A 26,632-nucleotide genomic window follows, 5' to 3' on the forward strand; every position below is an offset into this window, starting at 1 on the left:
CAACAACAACAAAATACAAGGAGTTAACAATCACTGTTCATTGACTCAGTATCAATGACCACAGTTCACCAAAAAAAGACAAAGGCTAACCAAATAGATGCTAATAAAAATTGATAGATCAATTGCACACAAGAAATATAGCTCAACATCGAGAATAAGCATTAACTCAAGGTAAAGGAATGTAAAAAGATATTCCAAGCAAATGGACCAAAGGAGCAAGCTGGTGTAGTCATCTTAAAATGTAGCAAAATAGATATTAAACAATTAATCAAAAGAATCAGATAAAGACACTACAAATTCCTTAAAGAAAAAAATAATCACCAAAGATGACATTTCAAGTTTTAACATCTATGCCATAAACACATGGTCACCAACCTTCATAAAAAAGTGTTTTAAACCTAAAATCACATAACATTCATTCACTTATATTCCAAGATTTCAACACCACATTCTTACCAGTGGACAAATTCCTCAGACCCACCCTTCAAAAAAGAGAAATATCCCAGCTAACTGACAACTTGAACATGAGTCCAGCTGATACTTAGAGAACATTCTACTGAAATATAGGAGAATATGCCTTCTGCTCAGCACCTCATGAAACTTACTTGTAAACTGAACAAATATTCAGACACACTGCCAACCTCAATACATACAAGAAAATTGAAATAACACCATGAATCCTATCAGACCAACATGGATTACAGCTGGATATCAACAAAACCAGAAAGGACACAAAGCTTACAAACTCATGGAAGCTGAACACCTCACTATGAATGATAAATAGCCTAAGACAAACATTAGAGACTTTCTAGAATTCAGTACAAATGAATATGAAACATGCACAATTTTACAGAATACAAAAAAAAAAAAAAAACCATGAAACTGGTTCTAAAATGAAGGTTCATAGCACAAAATCCCTACATGAAAAATCTGGAGAGCTCTCATACTGGCAATTCAACAGCACGCTTTAAATTCTAGAAGAGAAACAAGTGATCAATGAAAAAAAAGGGATTAGACATCAGTAAATTATCAAGTTGGGGGCTGAAATCAACAAAATAGAAAGAGAAGAATGCAAAAAATTAATGAAACATGGAATTGGTCCTTTGAGCTTTTTATTAGATAAAAGATAAGATAGTCAAACCCTTATTTTTTGGTTGTTCTAGACAGGGTTTCTCTGTGTAGTCCTGGCTGTCCTGGAACTCACTCTGTAGACCAGGCTGGCCTCGAACTCAGAAGTCGGCCTGCCTCTGCCTCCCAAGTGCTGGAATTAAAGGCGTGTGCTACCACTGCCCGGCTGATTGATTTCTTATACCCATTTTCACCCTTGGGTTCCTGATGTGATTTATTAAGAGATTTGTATTCTGAGGATTTAAGATAGATATGACTGATTTCTAGATAAAAGTTTAAATTTATGAATCCTTTAATATTCTTATAAGATTTCTCTTTAAAGATAAATAATAAAATAATTACTTTTTTGTAACCACAAATTGCTGCTGCCAGTAAGAGAAATGGGCTGAGAAAACCATTTTGCTTGCTCACACTTTGTTAATCTATAACAAGTTGCTTAGCTACATGTGCACATGGGTTTAGGGGAATAATTCATTATTTCTTGTAAATGTATTGGGTAACACACTGTTTTATCATGATTACTTACTAGAAGAAGATTAAAACAATATCACATTGTTAGTTTACACTGCTTGAAGAGTTTTGCTGGGATATATAAGCTATGGAAAAAAAATAAAGTGTAGAGGATTGGAACATTGCTCCTTTCATCAATCAGCTGTGTGTGTGTGTGTGTGTATGTGTGTGTGTGTGTGTGTGTGTGTGTGTGTATGCATAAGGTTTGTGTGAATGGGCATTGGGATAGTGTTCCTTCCACCCATCACCTATGGGTATGCGTGTATACCCGTAACGCTTATCTCCCTGTGTGTTGGAGCTTGCTCCATCATCCAATAGTGTTTATGTATGTGTGTGTGTGTGTGAAATCATCGGAGCCTGCTTTCTGGAGCTATGCTCTAACTATTCAATATGTGAGTGTGTATATATCTATCTATAAGTCTGGATGCATGTATGTATGTATGCATGCATATATTTGTGTGTATGAAGTTTTTGCACTCTGCCTTATGTTTCATCCTCTCTGCTGTCTCTCTCTCCTTTCTCTCCTCTCTCTCTCTCTCTCTCTCTCTCTCTCTCTCTCTCTCTCTCTCTCTCCCTCTCTCCCTCTCTCTCTGTGTGTGTGTGTGCATTTTCTCTCTTTCTCCCTTTTCACTGGCCCCAAGAAATTTAAAGAGTTCATAGTTTTTCTGCTGCCACAGAGAGTGCCAGACTCATCAATTAAACTTTGTTCCCACAGAGAAAGGTCTGCTGACACTGGCAGAAGCCCCATAGGTATCATGATCTGTCCCTGTCAGCAGCTGGAAACACTGACTTCAATGACTGCCTGCCTCAGTTTACCCACCACATGGATGCCAAAGCTGGTAACTGGCAGTCAACTTTAGTGAACAAACTGACAGAAACCTTATTTTTACCCTGACATGTCAGAGGCATGGGACACCACATGGAGGGAACCATCTGAGCGGTAAATGAAACATCTTCACTGGCTCATTCCTATTGAGAAGCTGCATGCTTCTTCATGTGCAGATGAGACACTGAGGCTGAATGAAGCCCTGCTTGTCTCTGTGGAGGAAGCTACACAGTTCAGTAAGACTTGTGTAATTCCTCAGGTGATGGTAGTCTGTGGATGATTGACAGAAACTCCTATAGCACTGGGAGCAAGTTTGATCTTCTCTCCTGTGTAAATCCTTTCATAAGCCTGCAGGTTGGTCTTGCCATTCTTGATAAGAAGAGGGATTATAATTTAATTTATAAATTATAAATTATAATTTATACCTGAGTTCTTGGCCAGCCAGGGATACACTGTGAAACCATACATCAAATGGGAAAACAAAACAAAAAAAACCAAAAAACAAGAACCCACAAACAAACAAACAAACAAACTGAAATCAAAGTTAAAATATATAAAATAGGAAGAACTGATTTGTATAACATTATGTCTTTCAAGGTTCAAAAATTTGCACTGAAGCACTAATATTTATCAAGGCATTTCTTATGAGAGTGTCACTGTTGCATATGCATGTGAGGGCCACATTTCAACACCAGAAACCTTACTTTATCATTGTATAACCTAAGTTTTTTGACCTGCATTAACCAATTTGAAAAGCCAGATAGTCACTTCAATCTCCATATTCTGCAGGTGTCCTTATGGAGGTACAGCCAGTGTTTCTCTCCCTGATGGAGCAGGCTGGAGACACTGGGGACACTGGAGATGGCCACAACACTAATGACATAAGTGGTGGCATTACTAGTCTCATAAATAACGGAGATTCCATTTTCATTATCCGGAGAGAGCATTGTTCTGACCCTGATGTGGATGGTGTTTTCTATGCAGTGCCTCTGGATTAAAGAATAGCAATGTGTGGTACCTACAGGTCCCCGGAAGAGTCCCTGTGGGCAGCTTCTTCTCAAGTTGTTCTTATGGAGGCACCAGGCTTCCTGTCCAGGCCAGAGCAGCCTACCCCTAAGCCTGCCCCTCTTTTCCAGCATCATGAGGCAAATTCAACCTTTGAGGGTTACCAAGAGAGACTCCAGAGAGACCACAAACTATACAAATGTGAGGAATGTCCCAGAACCTTCAGATATCCCTGCCACCTCTCCATCCATCAGAAAACACACAGGAAGGAGCCATTTTCCTGTAAGGAGTGCCAGATAGGCTTTTACCGTGAATCAGAACTTCGAGTCCATGAGGTCATACACCAGGCCGAGAAGCCTTTCACATGCCGGACATATGGAAGGGTTTTCGGATACAAGACCAACCTGCAGGCTCATGAGAGAATTCACACAGTAGAGAGACCTTACTCCTGCTGTCTGTGTAATCGTACCTTCTGCCAGTCATCCACATACCGCCATCATCTGAGGAAGTTCCACAGATCAGAATGAGCCGTGGCCCTTCCTCACCAGAGACCAGCAGGGTTTCAGTCCCAGTGTCTCATGTGCACGTGAAGAAGCATGTAGCTTTTCAGTAGGAGTTAGCCAGTGAAGTGGTTTCATTTAACACTCAGATTGCTTCTTCCATGTGTTGTCCCATGCCATTGGCATGTGAAGGTAAAATGAGGTTTCTGTCAGTTTGTTCACAAAAGTTTCTCAAGTGCCTAAATACTGGCTGTGATCTGATTCCCCAGTAGTGAATAAATGTTGATGGTTATGTTTCTCCTGTGTGTTTTGTTTCTTGTGTGCTTGTGTTTCTGGATGTTAGTGTGTGGGGCTATTGTGCCTTACCTTCCACCTTATTTTAGACAGATCCTTTCTTGTTTAACAATTTGTGCTCCAGGCAAGGTGACCCTGAAGAGCACACAAATCCTTTTGTCTTCATTCTTCACAGTTCTTAGGAAGCTGAGATCTGACAAATGTCTCTGCCTCTGAATCTGCCTTTCAAAAATTTTTATTTTATATGTGTGTGCTTGAGTATATATATTTGCACTTCATGTTTGAAGGAGCCCGTATGTGTCTGTGGGTCCATCAGATCTCCTGCTTTCATTTATGTTAAATTGTTTTGATTAGTACCAGATCTACACAGATTGTGATCTCACCTTGCCAGTTTGACTTGTATCCCTCACTGGGTTTCCTTAATTTTGGAGGATATGTTTCATTTTGCATAAAGTTTGGACATTTCTGAGTTGTTAATAGAAAATTTATCCAAGTGTGAATTCATTCTTTATTTGTTTTGTATTTTAGGGTTTTTTTTTCAAATTTAGTTTTAAATATTTTCTATATTATACAGATGTGTCAGAAGATAAGAGTTTTTAGGTTTTTTTTCAAATTTAGTTTTAAATATTCTTTTATGGTAGAGTCATGTCAGCAGATAAGAGTACATACTGCTCTTATGTGGGATCTCAGTTTAATACCCAGCTCCTGCCAGTGGCTCACACATGTCTATAATTCAGCTGTAAGAGATCTCACACCTATGGCCTCTGCTGTTCCTCATAGTTACATGGAACTTCCTCCGGCAAACATGATTAAAACCCAAATAAGTCTTAGATGCAATTAATCTTTATAAAACCAGAATGTTTAAGCTGCTCATTGTAAATATGATTGTCAAATTTTTTTGTTGTTTCTTTTGGTGGATTTTAAGTTTTGGTTATGTTAATTTATGAAATAATGGCATGTTTTAAAAAGTCTCTCTTTGAAAAAATGATTATTATTTAGTCAAAACTAATGAAAACAATATTTTTTCCATTTATTTATTTATTTATTTATTTATTTATTTATTTATTTTAGATAGGGTTTCTCTGCATGTAGCCTGGCTTTTCTATAAGTGACTTGGTAGTCCAGGTTAGCCTCAAATTCATTGGTTTGCCTCTGTTTCTTGGGTGCTAGCATTAAGGCTTATGACAATGCATCTAGTGAAAATACTAATCTTTTGGAAACATATCTGTTACTTCTCATTTAAATAACAGAGAACATCGACTTTTATAAAGAACAAACTTTTAGACATTTCTTCACTGAGAGAGCTACATAAATACAATGAAATAATGACTTTTATTTAAACTAACTTCATTTAATAATGCACACTCAATGCATTTCTATGGTCTTATGACCCTATTAATTTAACTTTTTAATAGGAATAGAAATGGCTACTACAAACTTGGCAATGGGAATTTTCCACTCCCCTCAGATTTCAATGGGAGTGCTTAGCAATTCCTCAATACTATTGTGTACCTTTTTCATATTTACTGGGAAGCACTTAATGCCCAAAGACCTGATTATAAAACAAATGACTTTTGCCAACCGCTTGTCTATCATCTCAAGAGGCATTCCACCGACAAGGTTAGATTTTGGATTTAGGAATTTCCTGGACTGTATTGGATACAAATTGATGCTGAATAACCAGGGTGATGTCTGTGTATGCCATGTGTATACTGACTAGCTTCACAGCAATTACAGTCAGCCCCAGCAACTGTGAATGAAGCTGAAGCACAGAGCCACCAAATCCATTGGCGCCTCTTAGTCACAGAGGTAGCTTGTGCACTCGCTTCTAAACATCTTGACTCTAGCAAGAGTGTCAGGCCCCAGGTACAACAAAATATGACTTAACAGGTGGAGTTACTGGTACTGTTCATTGCTTGTTTCTGGCAATGTAGCAACTGCAGCCAATATGTTGTGCCTTTCTTATGGACTGTGTCTGGGACTCATGTCCTGCTCAAGTGACTTCATGGTGTGTATCCTCTACAGATGCAAGAGACAAGTAAAGTATATCTACTGTACTCAGAATTTTCTGAAAGTTTCCTCTGAGAGCCACTCAGATTATCCTCACCCTGCTGTGCTTATATGTCATCTCTTATTCATTCTCTTTTATTGTGATCATCTTTATAACCTACACCAAATATCCAGTGCTAAGGAGAGTTAAGTAGACTTATATTTCTAGCATTATGTTTTTCCACCTTTTGTCCCTTTGGTGTCATTAGCAATAGGAAGTTGAGTTCCAGCCTGTTTTACCCTGCTGTGGTAAAAGATAGCTATCTTCAAGTGTAGCATAAACCCTGGTTGTCCCTTTTACTTCTAAATATGCATTATCTTTTTATCTGTTGTAGGATGCTAAGGCAATAGTATGGAAACACTAAGCATCCAGTAACTGACTTTTTCAGTGTGGAGTACTCACTAGCCATTTGATCATAGCATTATCCTTACAGACTTTGCTATCCAATAATGTGTAATTTTTCAACTAAATTTATATAAAATATATAGGTTTATCACATACAAAATTTTAACATGAAATTAAGCAACATGTAAATGAAGATGATAAATTATAAGGAGGAGGGAACACATGTGATGGCTCAGGAAAGTTTTGCTTGTGTGTGTGTGTGTGTGTGTGTGTGTGTGTGTGTGTGCCTTCATTTTTATTTTACATGTATGGGTATTTTTTCCTGCATGTATGTCTTAAAACATGGATAGAATACCTTAAAAGGGCATTGGACCCCTTAGGAGTGAAGTTACTCATAATTCTAAGAAACTATTTAACGGGGAAAATCAACCCTGGATCTCCTAGATGGTCACTACATGCTTTTAACCTCTGAGCAGCATTCCAGCTCCAAGCTGCTGTTCTCATACGTAGACACTACAGTCCTCCAAATGTCACCAATGGTCTGAAAATGTTCTAATAATTATGGAAATGGAGGTCCCCTTAAGAAAATTAGTCTCAGACAGGCAAGTGGTACTTTTTCTATTATGTGATTCAAAGTAAAATATGAATTTCTGAGATGAGGAAAAGATCCACAGTGCAGGAAATGGGAACATGGATGAGATACTGAAGGGAAGAACATGACACAGGCACATAACACACATGTATGAAAATACCACATTTGTATTGGTATGTACAATTAATACACTCTGTATATTAAAAAGTAATTAAAACTTGTCACTATATCTCTGTGGCCCACTAGGTTCATTTTACTTCTACATCAATCGTCCTGAGTCTAGTATGTTCTGACACACAGAGTGCATGTTTAGCACTCAGGAGTTGAGTGCAGAGTCATAGGGAGGCAAGCTTAAGACTGAGAAGGCATGTCACAGGTGCCATACTTAAGACTCAGGGGGGCATGTCCTGAGACACAGGGAGCATGTTTAGGACTCTGGGGGCGTGTCCTGAGTCACAGGGAATGTGCTTAGACTCTAGCATGTATTCTTTCCTGATAATGAAGACTAGAGAATTGTGCAAAGGCTTGACCATATTAAATACACTCACAGGGTTTCTGTCTTCATGTTTCTATTACTATAAAGAGAAATCATGAACAAGGCAACTCCTATAAAAGCAACAGTTTAATTGGGACTGGCTTACAGTTTCAGATATTTAGTTCTTTTTCTTCATAGCAGGAAGCAAGGCAGGCATGAAAGAAAACATGATGCTGGCGAAGAAGCTGACAGTTTTGCATCTTGATCCAAAAGCAGCCAGGAAGAGACTGTCTGCCAGGTAGCTAGTAGGGAGCCCATTCTGCACTGGGTAGATCTTCAAAGCCTTCAGTGATGCACTTCCTCCAACAAGGCCACATCTCATAATAACTTCCTCCCACTCCCTGAGCCAAGCATATTTATACTACCACATTCCACTGCCTGGCCCGCACATGGAGACCATATTTAAAAATAGCATAATACAAAATATGTGAGGTTCAAATTAAAAAATCCCATCATCTATAGAAGTCTCATAAATGTTAAAAGTCTAAAGGTAAAAGTCTTTTCTGAGATCATTCCAATCATGTAACGCTAATCCCCTATACTTTCAAAAAATACCACATAATATCCATTCAAATTGACAGGATATACATCACCATTTCTAATCACCATTGTGAGAAAATACTGGGCCAAAAGAAGACCAAAAGCCAGCAAGGCAATCTCCAAACTCTGCATCTCCATGTCTGATGCCAAAGAATTCTTCAGATCTCCAACTTTTTCCTGACCTGCTCACTGCAGCACAATTCTTCCTCTTGTGCTGATTTTCTTTCCTGAAAGTAGTTTTCCTGAGAAGGTATCTTATAACTCCAGAATCTAAAACTCTTGGGGTCTGCAAAGTAACTTCAAAATTACAGCTTCTTGTTCCAGTATCTGGGATCCACAGATGATCTTCTGTGCTCCTCAAAAGAAGCTGGGTCTCTCTCCAGCTCTTCCTTCTGTAGTACACTAGGTTCTGCTTGACTCCACTGAACTTCTGCTGCTGTTCTTTCTGCTCATCCCATAAGACTGACATCTTCAATGTATTGGGTTTTTCTGTTACAAAGAGTCTTGACTGCATTCCTCTTATATGCTCCCTTCATGGTGCCAAGCCTCAGCTGCACTGCATGAAACATTCATGCCTTAAAACCAGTGCCACCTCAGTGAGTCTTACCCAGGACTGAGTCAAAGTGCACCACAAGGGACAAACTTGGTTCCCTCTGGAATATGACTTATTTCTCCTCTCAGAAGACAATTACCAGAAGATGTCACCTCAATGGTGCTGGTTTCTTCTTCATCCCCACTAATTCTCTAACTACAGCCAACCACCATCAGTTGTCTCAGTCATCCCTTCTGTTCTTTCCCCTAAAAGCAGAGCCACATGGACAAAGCTCCTGAGTTCCTCTGCTGGCTGGGGCTGGAATATTGCCCCTTCTATTACATCATCACCAGCTTTCTATTTTTCAACAACTTCACTGTCTAAGCTCAGCTGTCTTTGAACTTGCTCTGTAGATGAACCTTGAACTCAGAGATCTTCATGGCTCTGTCTTCTGAATGCTGGGTAATACGTGTGTAACACTTTGCCCATACCTAAACTTTTCCTTACTTAAAATGTGTTCTGTACCAGGAAGACTTGAATCAGAGATCTGCTTGATGTTTATCTGGAATTTAAGGAATATACCTCCATGCCTGTACTTAAGTATTTTATTTCAGATCTTAAAATGATAACCCAGAATAGTAACCACAATCCATCAATTGTCAACTTCACACATACTGGTAACTCTTGTGTCCACATGAAAACAACAACTAGGTAATAATAATGTCTAACACTGTACAGTTCTCCATTGTCCAACTTCACATCCATGAGTTTAGGTGGATGGAATCTTGCCCTAATGTCACCATTCCTTTAATTCCATTTAATATCATTGATCACAGAATTTAGCTTCATTCAACTTCCTGGTTAGATTTTCTCTTTTGACCTAACATTTTATATTTTTTCTCTGTAAGATTACTATGCTTGCTCAAATCATCATGAGACCAAACATAGGTCAAAGGCTTTGCTGGCTTCACTGAGACTTCCTTTGTCAATGCAATGAACACCGACCTCTTTACCTTATCTTCAAGGACACTCTACAGACAAGGGCAAAAGGCAGAAACATTTTTCTGCAAAATATCATAAAAACTATATACAAAGTTCAAATCACCCTCAGTACATATGTGTTCCATATTCATACTAGGACGGCCCAGTAAGTTCGACTTAATGCATATACAGATCCAAAGTCTAAAAATCCACATTGCTCCATAAAACAAAACAAAAAACCACAGTCAGGCCTATCATAGCAATACATAAGTCTGGGGTACCAATTTCTGTCTTAGATAGAATTTCCATTGCTAAGAAGAGACATTGTAACCAAGGCAACTGTGTTAAAGGCAAATACTTAATTGGGCCTGGCTTGCACTTTCAAATGTTTAGTCTATTGCCATCATAGCAGGAATGTCAGCATGCCGGCAGCCGTGAGCTGGAGAAGGAGCTGAGAGTTCTGCATCTTCATGAGAAGGCATCCAGGAAGAGATTGTCTTCCAGCCAAGTGGTAGGAGGGTCTGTTTTGTACTGGCCTGAGCTCCAAAGACCACCACCATAGTAATTCAATTCCTTCAAAAAGGTAACATCTCCCACAAGGGACATCTCTTAATATTCCCACTTCTTAGGGTCAAACAAATTTAGATCACCACAGTTTATTTCTACTATAAATTCTTTCATGCTTTTAAAAATGATTAGGACATGCAGAGGTTTGACATGTTGATTACTTTCAGATTGTTTCTCTCTCATATGTGTTCATTTCTGTATTCAGAAACCACAGTGGCACATAAACCATTTCCCAACTTTAGAACAATCAAAAGGTTTTTGCTCAGTTTGTGTTCTTTTATGTCTTTGGAGATGAAAGGGATATGCACAACCTTATCACATTCATTACATCTGTAATGTTTCTCTGAAGTGTATGTGCCTTCAAGTCTTTGGAGAGTTCAGTGACATGCAAAGGCTTTATCATATTGACTACATTCATAAGGTTTCACTCTGCACATTTTCTTTTGTGTATTCAGAGATGACTGTGTCCTGGAAAGGCTTTGCCTCATTCATGAAATTCAGTTTCTCTCCAGTATGTGTTCTATTATGATATTGGAGACCACTCTGACATGAAAAGGCTTTACCACATTGATTACATTCATAAAGTTTCTCTCCAGTATGTGTTTTTTAATGATATTGGAGACCACTGTGATATGAAAAGTTTTTACCACATTGATTACATTCATAAGGTTTCTCTCCAGTATGTGTTCTATTATGATATTGGAGACCACTTTGACATGAAAAGGTTTTACCACATTGATTACACTCATAAGTTCTCTCTCCAGTATGTGTTCTTTTATGTCTTTGGAGATGACTGTGACATGAAAAGGCTTTACCACATTGATTACATTCATAAGGTTTCTCTCTGGTATGTGTTCTTTTATGTCTTTGGAGATGACTGTGATTTGAAAAGGCTTTACCACATTGATTACATTCATGAGGTTTCTCTCCAGTATATGTTCTCTTATGGATTTGGAGAGTACTGTTTCGTGAAAAGGCTTTACCACATTGATTACATTCATGTGGTTTCTCTCCAGTATGGGTTCTTTTATGATATTGGAGACCACTGTGTTATGAAAAAGTTTTACCACATTGATTACATTCATAAGGTTTCTCTCCAGTATGGGTTATTTTATGATATTGGAGACCACTGTGATATGAAAAGGTTTTACCACATTGATAACATTCCTAAGGTTTCTCTCCAGTATGTGTTCTTTCATGCCTGCAACAATAATGGACACATGTGAAAGCTTTACCACATTCATTACCTGATCAATTATTTTACCAATATGAATAAATTTTACAGTTGGTCTAATAATAAAGAACTCTCATATCTTATGGTTTTATCAGTTTGATGTTCATGGTTGTACTTGCTCACTGTGGGTTGCTTTACCTCTTTGAAAATACCTGTGATGGTAAGAGCACTTATTACATGGCTCACATTTATAGCCTCATTTTTCTATATGAGATTTCTATATGATGTATTTCACATGTTTGAAGATATCAGGGCATTAAAACACTGATTGCTTTCTTAGTTTTCCTGCATTGTGAAAAACACCACAGGATCACTGTGAGCCAGGACAAACAGAAGAATTTCCAAAATTCTGGTACCCATAGAGATTTCTGCAGTGCGACTTGGGCTTCCCCCTCACCCCCCGTAATGTGAGAATACCAATTAATTGCAAATGTCTATCATATTCAGAAAGTCTACCAAAAGCAGAATACTACATATCTTCTCATTTTTCTGGAGTAGAAAGAGGTATGCTGCTTCTTTCAACATCCCTATGCTCACAAGGTTTTATCCATTCTGATAATTGGTATACCCATTAAAAGTAGAACTTGTGAAAGGTTTCAAAATTGAATTCACACCATTTGACATTTTGTTCTTTGTAGACATGTGGTATATAGATTAAGGTTTCTCCACAACTTTTTTTTAATCTCACTGACTGACCACTCAATAAGCCTAGAAATGTTACTACAAGAATATGAGTATCACCAAATTTACTATGGACTATTTGCTTATTGGATGGCTTTGGATATATACTTATCAGTACTCAATGTGCAACATCTAAATATCATGAGAGTATTCAAATAGGTAGTTCCACAGCAAAGCTCTAATGGAGCTACAAATCAATTAAAGGTATCTCTTAAGGCATTGTTTCCATGTCTTCTTCCTTAGAGGAATGCCTTAAAAACACAAATCAGATAACTGACATTGAGGCACATGGATTTGTGAGAATATTATAATTATAGCTATACTTAAAGGACTGATTTATTTACACACTTGCTTTTCTTTAGAGCTTCCAGAACATTCCCTCACTGGCATATTTTTATCAGCTTACATATGAAAACTACCTTTCACATCTTCTAGAACTTTGATGTTGTTCTTCAATATGATGATCTTCCCAACTGTAACCTAAACACAGTACCAGAAAATGAATGATATAGTATTAGAAATTAGGTAAAATTCAGGTTACTGTGAATTTTGACAGCACTGAACCTGATTTATTCAGCTCAATCTTCCTTGTTCTCAATTGAAATAACAGAGGATCATCAATAACCAAGAATCACTTGTTCCATTATTTTGAAAAGCAAAACAAAATTTACAGTGTTACCTATAGCAGTGAGGTTTTGGTAGGTCTCCAGCATCACATCTTTGTAGAGATTCTTCTGGGAAGGATCCAGCAAATTCCACTCTTCTGCAGTGAAGTTCACATTCACATCATCATAAGTCACTGCATCCTAAAATATCACACATATGTGTACAACATTAAGCATGATAGTGACATCACTGTAAATAAATGGATACTTTCTAGGCAATGTATTAATGTAATTCTTGTGCTTCCTTTACTTATTTTCTGAAACAGAAGTTATAATCTAATCATTCTGTAATTTTAGAAGGAAAATGAATTATAAGTTTCACCTGTGTTGCTTCTGATCCCTTTGAATAGGATGTAGCCTTGCAACACAAATGGCAACTGAGAGGGACATGCAGGGAGAAACAGATCAACTGTACTGAGCAAACATCTGAAAAGCTGTATGAACAATTACTAACTACAAGAAAGATGGGCAAGCTGTGTGTATTTCTCATGTCTTTAATCACAGATATAGGCAGGTGTATATCATTGAGCTGGATGCTGGTGTGGTCTATGTGATGTGTTTCAGGACAGCAAAAGTTACATATTAAGACCCTCACTCCCCTGTAAAAATCAACCAAGGAAGCATAAATGATAGAGAGAACTCACAGTTCTTTACTGAATTTCCTACAAGGAATTATATGTTTACTGCAGTTCTGTATTCATCTTGCAAAAACATGAAGTGAACCAGTTTAAACAGCAACATTAATACATTTAGCTAGAAGGGAATACATGTTTAAATAGTTAAAAATGGACAGATGAAAGTATTAGTAATGTATATGCTGATCAGAAATAAGGAACATAGAGCAGGAAAGATAGCTCAGGAGTGGAAATCTCCTGCTGGTCTTCTGCATAATGGTGGTCAATTTCTAGTATTTAGATGGGGATCAACAACTACCCATTTCTTCAAGATCAAGAGTACTGAGGCCATTTTCTGACAACAGTAAAGATGAGGCACACATGATATTCATGCACCCAACCATAATACACTTTTTTATTCAAAAAATTCAGAACAAACACAACAGTAATGCAGAATGACATACACCTGGAATCCAATGAGTCTGAAGCCTCATGCAGTATTGATATCATAAACATATGCCATCCGGAGAAATATAATATAATATATATATCTTGCTGAATTTTAAAAATTGAAGATGTGGATGAAGAGGTGCACAAAATCATGTGCATATTTTACAATAAAAGAGGTCAGGTGGCTTCTGTGGTTTCTATATCTAGTATCAGCACAGGAAAGGCTTCACAGAGAAATTTAGTCTTGAAAATAATAAACAAAAGATATAAAGTTAAAAATATAAAACCACCAAGCTTGCAAAATAGCTTAGCATTTAATAGCAAATGTTTATACTGTATCTTATGTGAGTTAGAAACTGAGAACAAATGGGGACTGTATGAGAATGTGAGAAGAAAGCTGACAAATCCGTTTCAACCACAACACAGTAGACACAGATGCAGAGAACCACAGTCAAACATTGAATGGTTTTTGGAGACTGTTATGGAAGGGTTGGGGGAAGGATTGATGGCCCTGAAGAGGATAGGAACTCCTCCACAGGAAGACCAACAGTCTCAACTAACTTGGATCCTTGGGGACACTAACAGACTGATCCACAAACCAATAGCACACACAGGCTAGACTAAGGCCCCTGGAATATATGTAGCAGATTTGCAGCTCAGTCTTCATGAGGGTTCTCCAACAACTATAGCAGAGGCTGTCCCTAAAGCTACTGCCTATTTTTGGAATCTGTTTCCTTAACTGAGCTGCCATGTCTGGCCTCAGTGAGAGAGGATGCACTTAACCCAGAAGAGACTTGATGCACCATGATGTGCACCAGGGGCCCACAACTTCTCAAAGGATAAACAGAAAATATTGCAGGGAGGGACTCTGTGTGGGCAGGGGAACTAGAGTAGGGACTTCACACAGTTCATAGCCATCTTATTTATAACAGCTTGAAACTGGAAGAACTCAGATGTCCCTCAACCAAAATATGAATATAGAAAATGTGGTTCATTTTTTAAAATGAAATATTATTTACCTACTAAATACAAGGACATCATGAATTTGGCAGGCAAATGGATACAACTAGAAACTATCATCCCAAGTGAGAGAACACAGACCTCAAAGCATATGCATGTATGTACTCACTTACATGTGAATAATAATTATAAAATACAGAAAACCTACACTACACTCCATAGACCCAAAGAAAATAAACAAGAAGGAAGGTTCAAATGGACATGGTAGACTCTCACACGGTAGGGGGAATGAAACAGTCATAGAAGGCAGACGGAAGTGACAGAACTCCATGGGAGAGCAGATAAGAAAGGGAAAGGAAGGTCAGGAACAGGTTTGATGAGAGACAAAAGAGGGCCAGAGGGACAGAATATTGAATTGAAATCTGCAGTTGGCAGGGGTGAAACGGTGGAGGCATCTAAGATGTGCCAGAGACCACAAATTGGAGGGCACTAAGGAGTCTATGGGGTGATTTTAACTGAGATGCACTGCAGTGAGATATGAACCCCAAAGAGGCCACATCCTGCAGACAGGCAGGACCCCCAGTGGAGAGTTAAGTACACCAACAAACCAAAAACCATTCCACCCAAAATTGGTCTTGTCTACAAGAAATGCAGGCACAAAGATGGATTAGAGACTGAGGGAATGACCAAAATATACTCTGTCCAACCTGAGACCCATCCCAAAGGCAAGCACTACACCCTGACATTAGTGAAGATACTTTGTTATACTTGCAGAGAGTAGTTTCTCTGTGTAGTCCTGGCTGCCCTGGAACTCACTCTGCATACCAAGCTGGATTCAAACTCAGAAATCCACCTGCCTTTGTCTCCCAAGTGGTAGGATTAAAGGCATGCACCACCACTGCCCAGCTATACCTGTCTTCTTAATGTATACTATAAAAGACAAAATGATTTGGACACATGTGCTGCAGAGTCAGAAAAACCACCCGTGTTTCTACAGGAAAGCAACTGGTCCAAATGTTTTGTGCAGATTCAGAATCAGCCATGACAGTGACTTTACTCAGAGGTCACCTCCTTATCTAACACATAAGGAGCATCACCAGGGACCTCACAGGTGGTCACATCTGGCTGATGCTTCCCATGGAGCCCCAGAGAGGACCCAGCACCCCAGCTCCCACTGCTCAGCCACCTGCCCCTACCCATTGTGGGCAGTGACCCTGTGCTCACCATGACTCGATTTCAGAGCTTCCCTAAGGTCTCCACACAGCAAACACAGCAGAGCTCAGAGCAGGGCACATATGACCATTCAAGCCTGCACAGCCACTGCAAACTTGCAGAATGGCATCCGTAAGAACCTGCCTCTTTGTCTGATTGGCAGGTCAGCCTGGGAGCCTTGATTGGCCTGTGAACCTTACCACTCCTCAAGGTTAAAGTGTGCTTCCAGACCAGGGTCAGACCTTTTCCAGAGCTCAGGAGGGGTTTTCACTCCATTAGCATTTGTTTCTGTCTTCAAAGAGGAATCTCACCCCACCCAGCTCTGGGCAAGAACCCAGCATTCCAGCTCTGGTTGTTTAGCTGCCTGCTCCTCCCCTCTGAGAGCAATGATCCTACACCTACCAGGACCTGACTCCAGACCTTCCCTGAGCTTTCCTCACAGCACTTGCCTTCTTCTTCCTGTAATCAAGGTGAACAGCTTCCATAGCCCAGTACTCAAGGTGCAGTGGAGGAATCAATCTGACCCACAAGTGGAAGGATGTCCTGGCTATTTCTTAACATTCTGTCTAAACTCCACCCAAGTTACCTGGCAACAGCCAGGTATGCTCCTCTCCATGGTTACCTGGCAACACCAGGGTATGCCTGACCCCCTGAAAAGGTGGCTGCTTGTCCGTTCCTCTCTTTTGATCTCTTAATCTTTTGCTCTCTCTTTCTCTTGCCCTCTTAGGTTCTTCCCTTCCCCCCTCTTTCTCCACATGCTCATGCCTGGCCTCTACTTCTCTACTCTCTGCCTCTCTCTGCTTTGCTCTGCCTCTACTACCCTATTAACTCCCCTCTCCATGTCCTGAATAAGCTATATTCTATACTATACTGTCTTGTGGTGGGTTCCTCATGTGGGGAAGAGCTATCTCAGCATGAGGCATGGTCCCTCCTGGGAAGAAATATCTCAGCGGGTGGCATGAGCCTGCTGAGACATCCCCTTCTCCCACACCTCCCTTCACACCAATAGAACTTATTCCATTTGTTTTTAAAGAGAGGCAACTGTGGGGAGGAACATACTTGGCTGTCACCAGGTAACTGTGAGGTAGAGTTTTAGACAGAATGCTAACACCATTAACACTAAAGAAGGCTTTTAGAAAACAAGCTTCAGCCGGGCGGTGGTGGCGCACGCCTTTAATCCTAGCACTTCGGAGGTAGAGGCAGGCGGATTTCTGAGTTCGTGGCCAGCCTGGTCTACAGAGTGAGTTATCAGGACAGCCAGGACTACACAGAGAAACCCTGTCTCGAAAAACCAAAAAAAAAAAAAAAAAAAAAAAAAAAAAAAAAAAAAAAAAAAAAAAAAACAAAGAAAACAAGCTTCATACTGGCCTCAGAGAAACTGTGGCTCCCTTTCACCAGATGACAGGTATCAATCAACCCTGGAGAAAACCCAGAAACATTAGGGAAACACAGTTGAGCACTGTTGGTAGCCAGCACATCTTCATTAGTGGAAAAGTGGAGAAAAACAACAATTAGATAGATAGATAGATAGATAGATAGATAGATAGATAGATAGATATAGATATAGATATAGATATAGATATAGATATAGATATAGATATAGATATAGATATAGATATAGATATAGATAGATAGATATAAATTATATAGATATATAAAAAACAATTATATTAGTACAGATTCTGTAGATAAACATATCTCAAATCATAGAGAGAATGGATCTTTGCATATAGAAAGGGGATTTAATAAAATGTCCCAATAAAGTCTGTTGGACAAGGTAAATTATAAAATCAAGGACTGGTAGATTTCATGCTGCAGGATATTACAGCTGGTCTTCATTGAATACCAGAATTCTAAAGAATTAAGTAATTACTAATACCAGTTTTAAAAAGAAAATAAACAAACAAATCATCTTTGTTTTGTAAAAAAGTAGGGCAAATACAAAAACCAAACCACCACCCTGTCCAATGACCTTTATATATGTAGGTTGCCAAAAGAATCTATAGCCTAGATTAAAGGTGGATCTGAACATCTCAAAAGAACAAGAATAATAAATGGTTTCTCACTTCGAAAGTTGTAATTAAGAAATATGCCCCACAGCAAGCAGGATGTCAGTTAGGGTTAGGGGATTAGACAGTCATGGTTAGGATTAGGATAAGGGTTTTTAGAATTAGGTTTAGGAGAGTAGGAAATTAAGAGGTGGGGGTTAGGATAGGGCTAGGCTCAGGGTTAAGGTTAAGGTGGCCACCATTATTGTTGATGGTCCCACTGAATCAATATTATCCCTATTACACAAAGAAGAAATATCAGGCCTACAAGGTATTCATTTTATATCTTAATGGTTTGTTTTATTCTTATTCTGATAGCTTCTCTCTTAGAGAAAGGCTTCTCAAAAGAACCTAAAAGTTTTTCTAGCCATTTACCTCCAAAACTAGTATACTAACAAAGGAAGAAAAAGACTTTGGTATTCACAGAACCCCACAGAAAACCAAAGATTAAGTGGCTGAGCCACAGAGCTTGCTGCCAGTAAAGAACATTTATGTTACCCTATCCTGTGTTTCACCGTCAGCTATTTTTGCAGTTAATTTTCTTCTGAGATAAAATGCCCTTCAGTACTCTTCTGCATTAGACTTATCTGGTTTACTTTCTGCCCAACCTAAAAATGGGCTTCCTAAAGATTTCAATGTCAAGTTTTCACTTGACAATGAAAATTCTTAAACAGGTATCCCAGACAAGCAATAGACACAAAGTCATGGCTTATAAATTTTGACTTTTTATTAATTATATGTAGAATATACACCTGAGACATGGTTTGCTATTCACATGATGTACTTAATAGTAAATGAATTACAAGTAAATTAAACTTGTTAACTTAATCCTAGTTCATTTTGTTCCTAATGAAAATAAACTTAAAAATTGATATGGAAGGACAAAAATATATTTAATTCTTATATCTATACAGGTACAATAAATATAAACTGATAATATGGGTCTGAATCTTTCCTTGGAATAGGTAACTTGTATTAAAGAGTTTACTACTCCAAGACCAGAAGATGTTATTAATACTGGACATTCTCCTCACTCAAACAAGACTAACACATCTATGTTTTTTTAACTATGATATATACATATTTTACATTTTATACAGGCATAAACATGGTAATAATTTAAAAGATATTTACATCCAGTAAAACCTCTTTAAAACAGATAAATATACAAAGATAGGCAGATCAAGCACAGGGCTTATCTTCGAAATTAAACCACAGCCATTTTCATACCTTCAGCTTTGTTGAATTAAAATAATCACAGCAGGGCTTTTTAAATGTCACTGAACCTCTATCAAAAAAAAATAATGACCTGGCTGGCCAGAATTTGTAGAACTCAGAAGGGGAATAACTGTTTAGGTAATGTAAATTTGTCTCCAGATATATTGAGTAAAGTATTTTTAATGTGACTGTTTGAAGGATGTCTACAGTATCATAAGAAACACTTTGTCAATTTTCTGTATGTAAAACCAATTATTTCACCATTATCCTATGGTGAACTATAATAATTTTGAAATGCAGTGCCACTGAGAACTTAGAAAGAGGGGATATAAATTGCTTATTTCCCATCCCTGAATAAATATTCTCACAATAGATTGTGAATTTTTTTGTTAAGCTTATTGTATCCTATGGTATTAACATTTATAAAATGTTAGAGTGATCTAAAGATGTAAATGGTTTCAATAAAGAAGGAGTTATGTATAGATTATGATGGAAATTTTCTAAATGAGAAGAAAAAGCATACAAAGCCATTGGAAGTTCTGAAAGAATAAATAAAGTATTTAAGGCACTTAGATCATAAAAAGTTTTGGGAAATACCTATGGGTTTAAAGTATCTGTCTTCAGATCAACATTTATGGCAAACTGGCTGTGATCTAAGTTTTATCCTATCATGTGTCCAGTGTGCATTGAGGAGAGTCAAAATACAGAGATGAATCCCTCAGAGCTTCCATGGGAAGTCACACTCAGCCCAAGCAAGAATATCGAGTAATGTTCACTAAGAGGGAAAATAGTACAAAGAAAAGCTTGAAGATAAAGAGATTCTTCAGAAGATCAAGGGACAACCTAGACATGAAATTTTGATAGACCTCAACAGAAGGTCAACAGAAGTTGATTTTGCTAATTATGTAATCTTAAGAAGGCATATGTAAAGTATGATCACTTTCAAAATGCAATGTGTCTCTTTAGTAATTCAAGGGACAAAAGTCCTCAAAAATTATGTTTGATCTTGTAAAATGTTATTTAGAAAATAAATTCTCACTCTTGATTCTCTTAGTCATATATAGATACATCTCAATATCCCAGATGAAAGAAAAGTCCATGGAATACTTTAGCATGCCAGGGTCTATATACAGCTGAGAAAAACTGAACAACCTTATTAAATACTGAGGTAAAATCTAAAACCTATATTTACCAAATATAGAACACCATCTCATTAGCAAAGAGAACTTCTCAATAATAGATTGTGTTCTTTCTTACACTAACCATGTATGCTCCCTGATTTAAATGTGTTGCAGGAGCTTCTGTCATCAAATGCACAGATTTATAGGATTATTCAGGTATCCTATCTCACACTCTTGAACTTCATCTGTCTTTTCTTATAATGCAGCAGATACATGTGCTTCATGTGAACAGAGAACCCAGGATTCGACTTGTGTGCTGAGTTTAAGCAGCTCTGCCGAAGGACATTCATTAGATAAGGACAGCCACCTGTGTTCAGGGACATTATCCAGAAAAGTCAGGCAGAGAAATGGAAGCCCTGCTGATAAAGGGAGCCCTGCATTTTGATCTGAGTTCCACTGAGACTTGTGGCCTGTGACCTTCACACAGGTTTTCCAAAACATTGATTCCTGAAACCATGGATCTTGGCTGTGAGAGAAACTGTATCAAATACTAAAATCTGATTCAAAATACATACAGCCTAGGACCTTGCCCAGCTCTCCAGGTGGCTGTCCCATAATTGGCTGTGTAAAAGTGTCTTCTAAAGGTCATTGTATTTTACTATCAGTTCAGCACCTTCAGGATAACAAAGACTATGGTATTAGTGGTAATTAATACCATTAGAATCCATGATCGTTGTCTCACTGTCTCACTACTCTGCTGTGAAATGAGTTCCTTGGTCAGAAGCAATACTGTGTGTAATGCGATTGTGGTGAATGAGGCACTCAGTATGTCCATGGATCATGGATTTGGCAGAAGCAATATGTGCATGAAAGTCAAAATCATAAGCAGAATATGTATCTATTTCAGGAAGTAGAAAGCTTTGTTCTTTGCCCAAGAGCAATGATCCGAATTAGTCAACCTGCCACCAAGTCACTGTCTGGTCAACCCAGGATATAGTTCCATATCTAGGGCTCAGTGTTGGTCTCTACTGCTGGTAGATCTGGAACTCACCAGCAGGTGTGGCCATGTCAGGCTTGGTGAGAGGACACTACTGTTATATCCATGAGTAAACCCCACTGCATCAACCATGTCTACTATGTTCATGGGCCCATTGGAAAATGACAGATATGACTGGGAACACGGCTGACTTCTCACAGAATAGATCACCCTAACTACTTGGTTACTGAATGTTTGCTCAGCTGAACTTACCTTTTGATCAGTATTTACATGGGACATAAGTGTCTTTACATCCTTTGACCATTGTGAGAGATCTATTCACATACTTCTTAGTTTTATGTCTCTCTCAACAATATTCTAATTGTTCTGTCTCCAAGTCTCTGACAGTTAAGCCATCCTATGGTTTATATCTGATGATTCAGTGAATAATTATACATTTCCAAATGAATGCATGAGCATGACTACTGCATGAAGCTCTGAACTGTGGTGATTTCCCTTTACTGGTGTCTTTCTGGATTGTCCAAGAAACATGTTTTCATGCTGCAGTTGTTCACATTTGGATGAAATCTCTATAACAGGTGGAACCCTTAATAAACCAGGACCTAGTTATTTCTTCCTCAGTCACTTGATGATAGGGCCTGTAGCAGGAAGTCCTAGGTGCATGCACAATACTAGGGGCATTGTACAGTTATAGAAACTAGGCTTCTAGGCAAGTCAGGTACCTATCATTATTTTTCAAGTTGCCCCCTTTCCAGCAAAACCCAAGCTTAGCTTTACTCTCTAGGCTAATCCCAAACAAGATTAGAGTTTCCAAGTTACACTCTCATTAATACCAGGGTCTCCAGGTTTTTCCCCCAACAATCCTGCACCTCAGGTTACAAGACCTTGCCTAACAACCAATAATTCAGAGGGGAGGTCAAGTTAAGTTTATGACGTGACTCCCAGCACCAGACAATTATGTTAAAGGCCACAGCAGCTTTCCAATTAGATGCTTGCACACATCCTCCCCACTTGCTGCTTACAATAAAGCCTTTCCCCAAAGACATTTGGGGCTCCACCATGACCAAAACAGTCTTGGCTGATGCTGGTGCATTGTGGATGGGGGCAAGCTAGGTCAAATAGAATAAAGACCCTGCTGTGAGTTGCATCAGATTGGCTCCTTTGTGTGTCATTTTGGGGGTCAGTAACACTTCCCTGGCATGACATGTTCAGTTTCTACAAAGATAAAATAGCAGGCCAAGATAATTATTTCAAGAGAAGATAGATAGATAGGGTTGATGGTAGAGCCTTGCTCTAATATTCAAAATCTATGATTCACAATAAACACTTGCCAAAGTCTCCAAACAACATTCTTTGCAGCACTGAGCAGCAGAGAAAGGATTGGGTGCTCAATGCAATTTTCAATTACATACAGAAGCAAGCCTCAGCTACAGGCAACATTCCTATGAATGTTTAAAAAACATTCATAGGAATAAGTGTAGGAGTTTTAAAAAGTGGAAAATTCTTTTTTAAAAAAAGATATATTTATTTTATGTATATGAGCACACTGTTGCTGTCTTCAGACACACCAGAAGAGGGCATTGGATAACATTACAGATGGTTGTGAGCCACCCTAAGGTTGCTGGGAATTGAACTCAGGACCTCTGGAAGAGCAGTCAATGATGTCACACTGCACTGGACTGTCTGCGTGAGTGCAGTGGACACATTTTGTGGGTCAGGTCTGTTCACTGGGTTTATGAGGTCACACTGTGTGAGGTCACACTGTGTGGTGTGTGGCCCTACTGTGCGTGCTGAAGTCACACTGTGTGCCTGCTCAAGCTCAGTGGGCTTGAGGGTCAGGTGTGAGAGCAGCGGACACACTGAGTCCAGCTCTTCTGGTGGACCCTGGGGTCACAGGGGACTCTTGGCCGGAACTGGTTTCATCCGGATCACCACTGTATTTCCTGCCCTTTGTGCTGGTCTACTCTGTGCCCTGCCCTCATCCACCTTTCTACCCTGCGGCAAGGAGGAAGGTGAAGGGCGGGAGGGGGTGGGGGGGTGAGGACCCCATGCAGTGAGGAGTGGTCTGGGACACAAGAACCTACTGTGTTTACCCTTTCTTTATTTTCCAGAGAGAGAGAGAGAGAGAGAGAGAGAGAGAGAGAGAGAGAGAGAGAATGAATTTACTTCCTCCCTGGTTATTTGCTTTCTAAAGCAATACATGGAAAAATAAAACTCAGTCAGTCAGTCAGTCAGTCAGTCAGGACACCATACACCCACTCTTCCTTGTCAAGCACTACACCTTGCCTCCAAGGGCACTTCACAGCCATTAGTCTAGAGACCCACTTTAAAACAAAAACAAATAAACACCTCATCCTCAATTTCTTTTGTTTTTCTTTTTTTTCTGAGACAGGATTTCTCTGTGTAGCCCTGGCTGTCCAGGAACTCACTCTGTAGACCAGGCTGGCCTTGAACTCAGAAATCTGCCTGCCTCTGCCTACCAAGTGCTGGAATTAAAGGTGTGTGCCACCACTGCCCGGCCTCAATTTAGTTTTTATTGAAAATAAAAGCTAATTTTATTAGAAAAGCTAGTTCCATTTTAAACATAATAAGTGAAATATCCTAAACTTTCAGAAATGAAATCATGTAACTTCCCTAGGAATTTCTTCATGGTACCGACTGATAAATAACCTGTTAACACAATGTTAATTGGGTAATTCTGAAGAGGGAAGTACATCTACTTTTCTATAATGAGAGATCTTTGCACTTTTGGATAATTGATTTTTATGTGGTTACTATTTTACTGCTTTCTTCTTGATTTTGTGTTGTCATGCTTTTCTATCAGCAAAATTACACTTTGTTCTTAAACAACACTACCACTTTTCCCCTGTATTTCTTTCTTTAGAAAATAAAGTTCTATGTGTATCGGCATTTTGCTTTTTTAATTTCTTTTGTATTTCATTTTGTATTTTTTGTAAAATTTATATGTCTGTGCATCACATGTACACCTAGTGCCTATGGAAGCAGAAGAGGGTGTCAGATCCTAAAACTGGAGTTACAGATGGTTGTGAGTTGTTATGTGGGTGCTGGGAACCAAATCTTGGTTCTTTGCAAAAACAAAAAGCACTCCTGACTGCTGAGCCATCTCTCCAGCTCTGCCACTGAGTTTTTATTTCAGTATTAGCCACTCAGCATTTCTGGTGTGAAGTATCATAGCTAAACAATAAACCAGCCACTTGTTTGTCACAGAATGTCATGCCATGTTTTGTTGCTATTACCATTTTCTTCACCTTTCTATGGACTTATACCTCTAAAGAATTATTTTATCTTTTTTGTTTTTTATCTATTTTTGAGACAATGTCTCTCTATGTAGTCTTGCCTGGCTTGTTACACAATGTTCAGACCAGGCTGGACTTGAACCTGCCTTTGCCATCACTCTCCTTTACCACTGCTTCAGGAAGAGATAAAAGCAAATCTGTGTCAATTCATCAGTCTACATTCATGTTTCTATGAAGTACTCTATAGGGCTAAATGTGTGTTAACTTCAAATGAATAAAAAGACTTTCAATGAGTCCTTTCTTATAAAAGCATATTCTAGAACATCTGGCCTATTAAGATTTATTCACACAAAGGAAGTTTTTTTCTATGTCTCTACTAGTAGGTCATCAGTATGAGAAAAATATTCAGCTGCATTTTTTTCTGGTTATGAGTTTTAAAGTTATATATAAGAAAACTGATGAGGCTGAAGATGTTCCTAGTACTACAAAGAGAAGAAAAATTCAGGCTACCCTAAATAAAAACAGAAATAATTGCTGGGGGGGGTGGCACACACCTTTAATCCCAGCACTTTATAGGCAGAGGCAGTTGGATTTCTGAGTTTGAGGCCTGCCTGGTCTACAGCGTGAGTTCCAGGACAGCCAGGACTACACAGAGAAAGCCTGTCTCAAAAAACCAAAAAAAAAAAAAATAATAATAATAATAATTTCCAAGACCAAATGTATTCCGGATAGAAAAAGGAAACAGTTCAACTTCTTGGATATCCACTCGGGAAATCCCTGCAATCAATGTTCCCAGGCTATTAGGTGCTAAATAATCTCTCATCATCAGCTGAGCTACACAGGCAGACGTGTAGTACTAGAAGGTTTCACTTTTAAGTTTCTGGACTTTACAGTTTAGATACTGACACACTTTTACCTTGATGGTATTCTGCAGATGATGAGTAGACCAAGATTGTAGGGCAGGTTAATTGAATACGGAAATCACAGAGATACTTTTAAGTCAATGACAAAAAAGTAGCAGTTATCCCCCCAAATGGTTTTCATCAAGGTTTACATAGAGAGAAAATCAGCACAGAGATAATCAGTTAAACAGAAGCAACTCACCCCTGCTGTAAGCATTCATTTTGACGGAGCTTAAACTGCAAGAGCAAGCCAACATTGTACTAGCCAGGCTAAGAATACCAGGAAGACTGTAGGTACCCATACTGAACCCCCATGGCAGTCTGCAGCCAAGTGAGATGTCAGGTATGAGGTATTGGTCTGCCAGCTGGGCTGGATTGCCCACTCTCCTCTGCACTCTGATGATGTAGTCTGCTTAGGCATTAGGAAGCATGACAGCAAGATATGGAAGGAAAGGTAAAGCAACAGAAAGCAACAACAAAATCCAGTACATTAGTGTTCCTGCAGGGTTTCTGTATGGAAGTTGACATTAACAACTGCTGCAAAGCACTGAAAAATACTACTGTGATGGCATTCATTTCCACTAATGAACCAACACATCAGTTGAAAGAAAACCTGTACTGACCAAGAGTAGAGAGGGAGCCAACCAAAAGCTGGGAGTCACCTTTTAGCTCCCACATTAATGTGATTTCAGCAGCCACCAAGCAGGTCAAATTCCAAAAGTTAAAAGATATTGAGCAAACAGTCATAATTTCATTGATTAAATAACTAAGCCGATAAAAGTCTTCCTATGAGGAAACCAAGACAGTGTCACTTCCTTAAATACGTGGGTAGCTTACTACTCTCGAGTTTAATGTCCATGAGATGTGC

General features: G+C 38.8%; 2 pseudogenes; one reads left to right on the forward strand and one right to left on the reverse strand.

Annotated features, from left to right (window-relative positions):
• Nucleotides 1–4,142: 4,142 nt before the first annotated feature.
• On the forward strand, nt 4,143–6,467 carry LOC117695992 (vomeronasal type-1 receptor 4-like; annotated as a pseudogene).
• Nucleotides 6,468–7,288: 821 nt separating this feature from the next.
• The window catches only part of LOC143441082 (uncharacterized), a 73,546-nt pseudogene continuing 54,202 nt past the window's right edge, over nt 7,289–26,632 (reverse strand).

Source organism: Arvicanthis niloticus (assembly GCF_011762505.2).
Source record: "Arvicanthis niloticus isolate mArvNil1 chromosome Y unlocalized genomic scaffold, mArvNil1.pat.X SUPER_Y_unloc_2, whole genome shotgun sequence".
Taxonomy (NCBI): Eukaryota; Metazoa; Chordata; class Mammalia; order Rodentia; family Muridae; genus Arvicanthis; species Arvicanthis niloticus.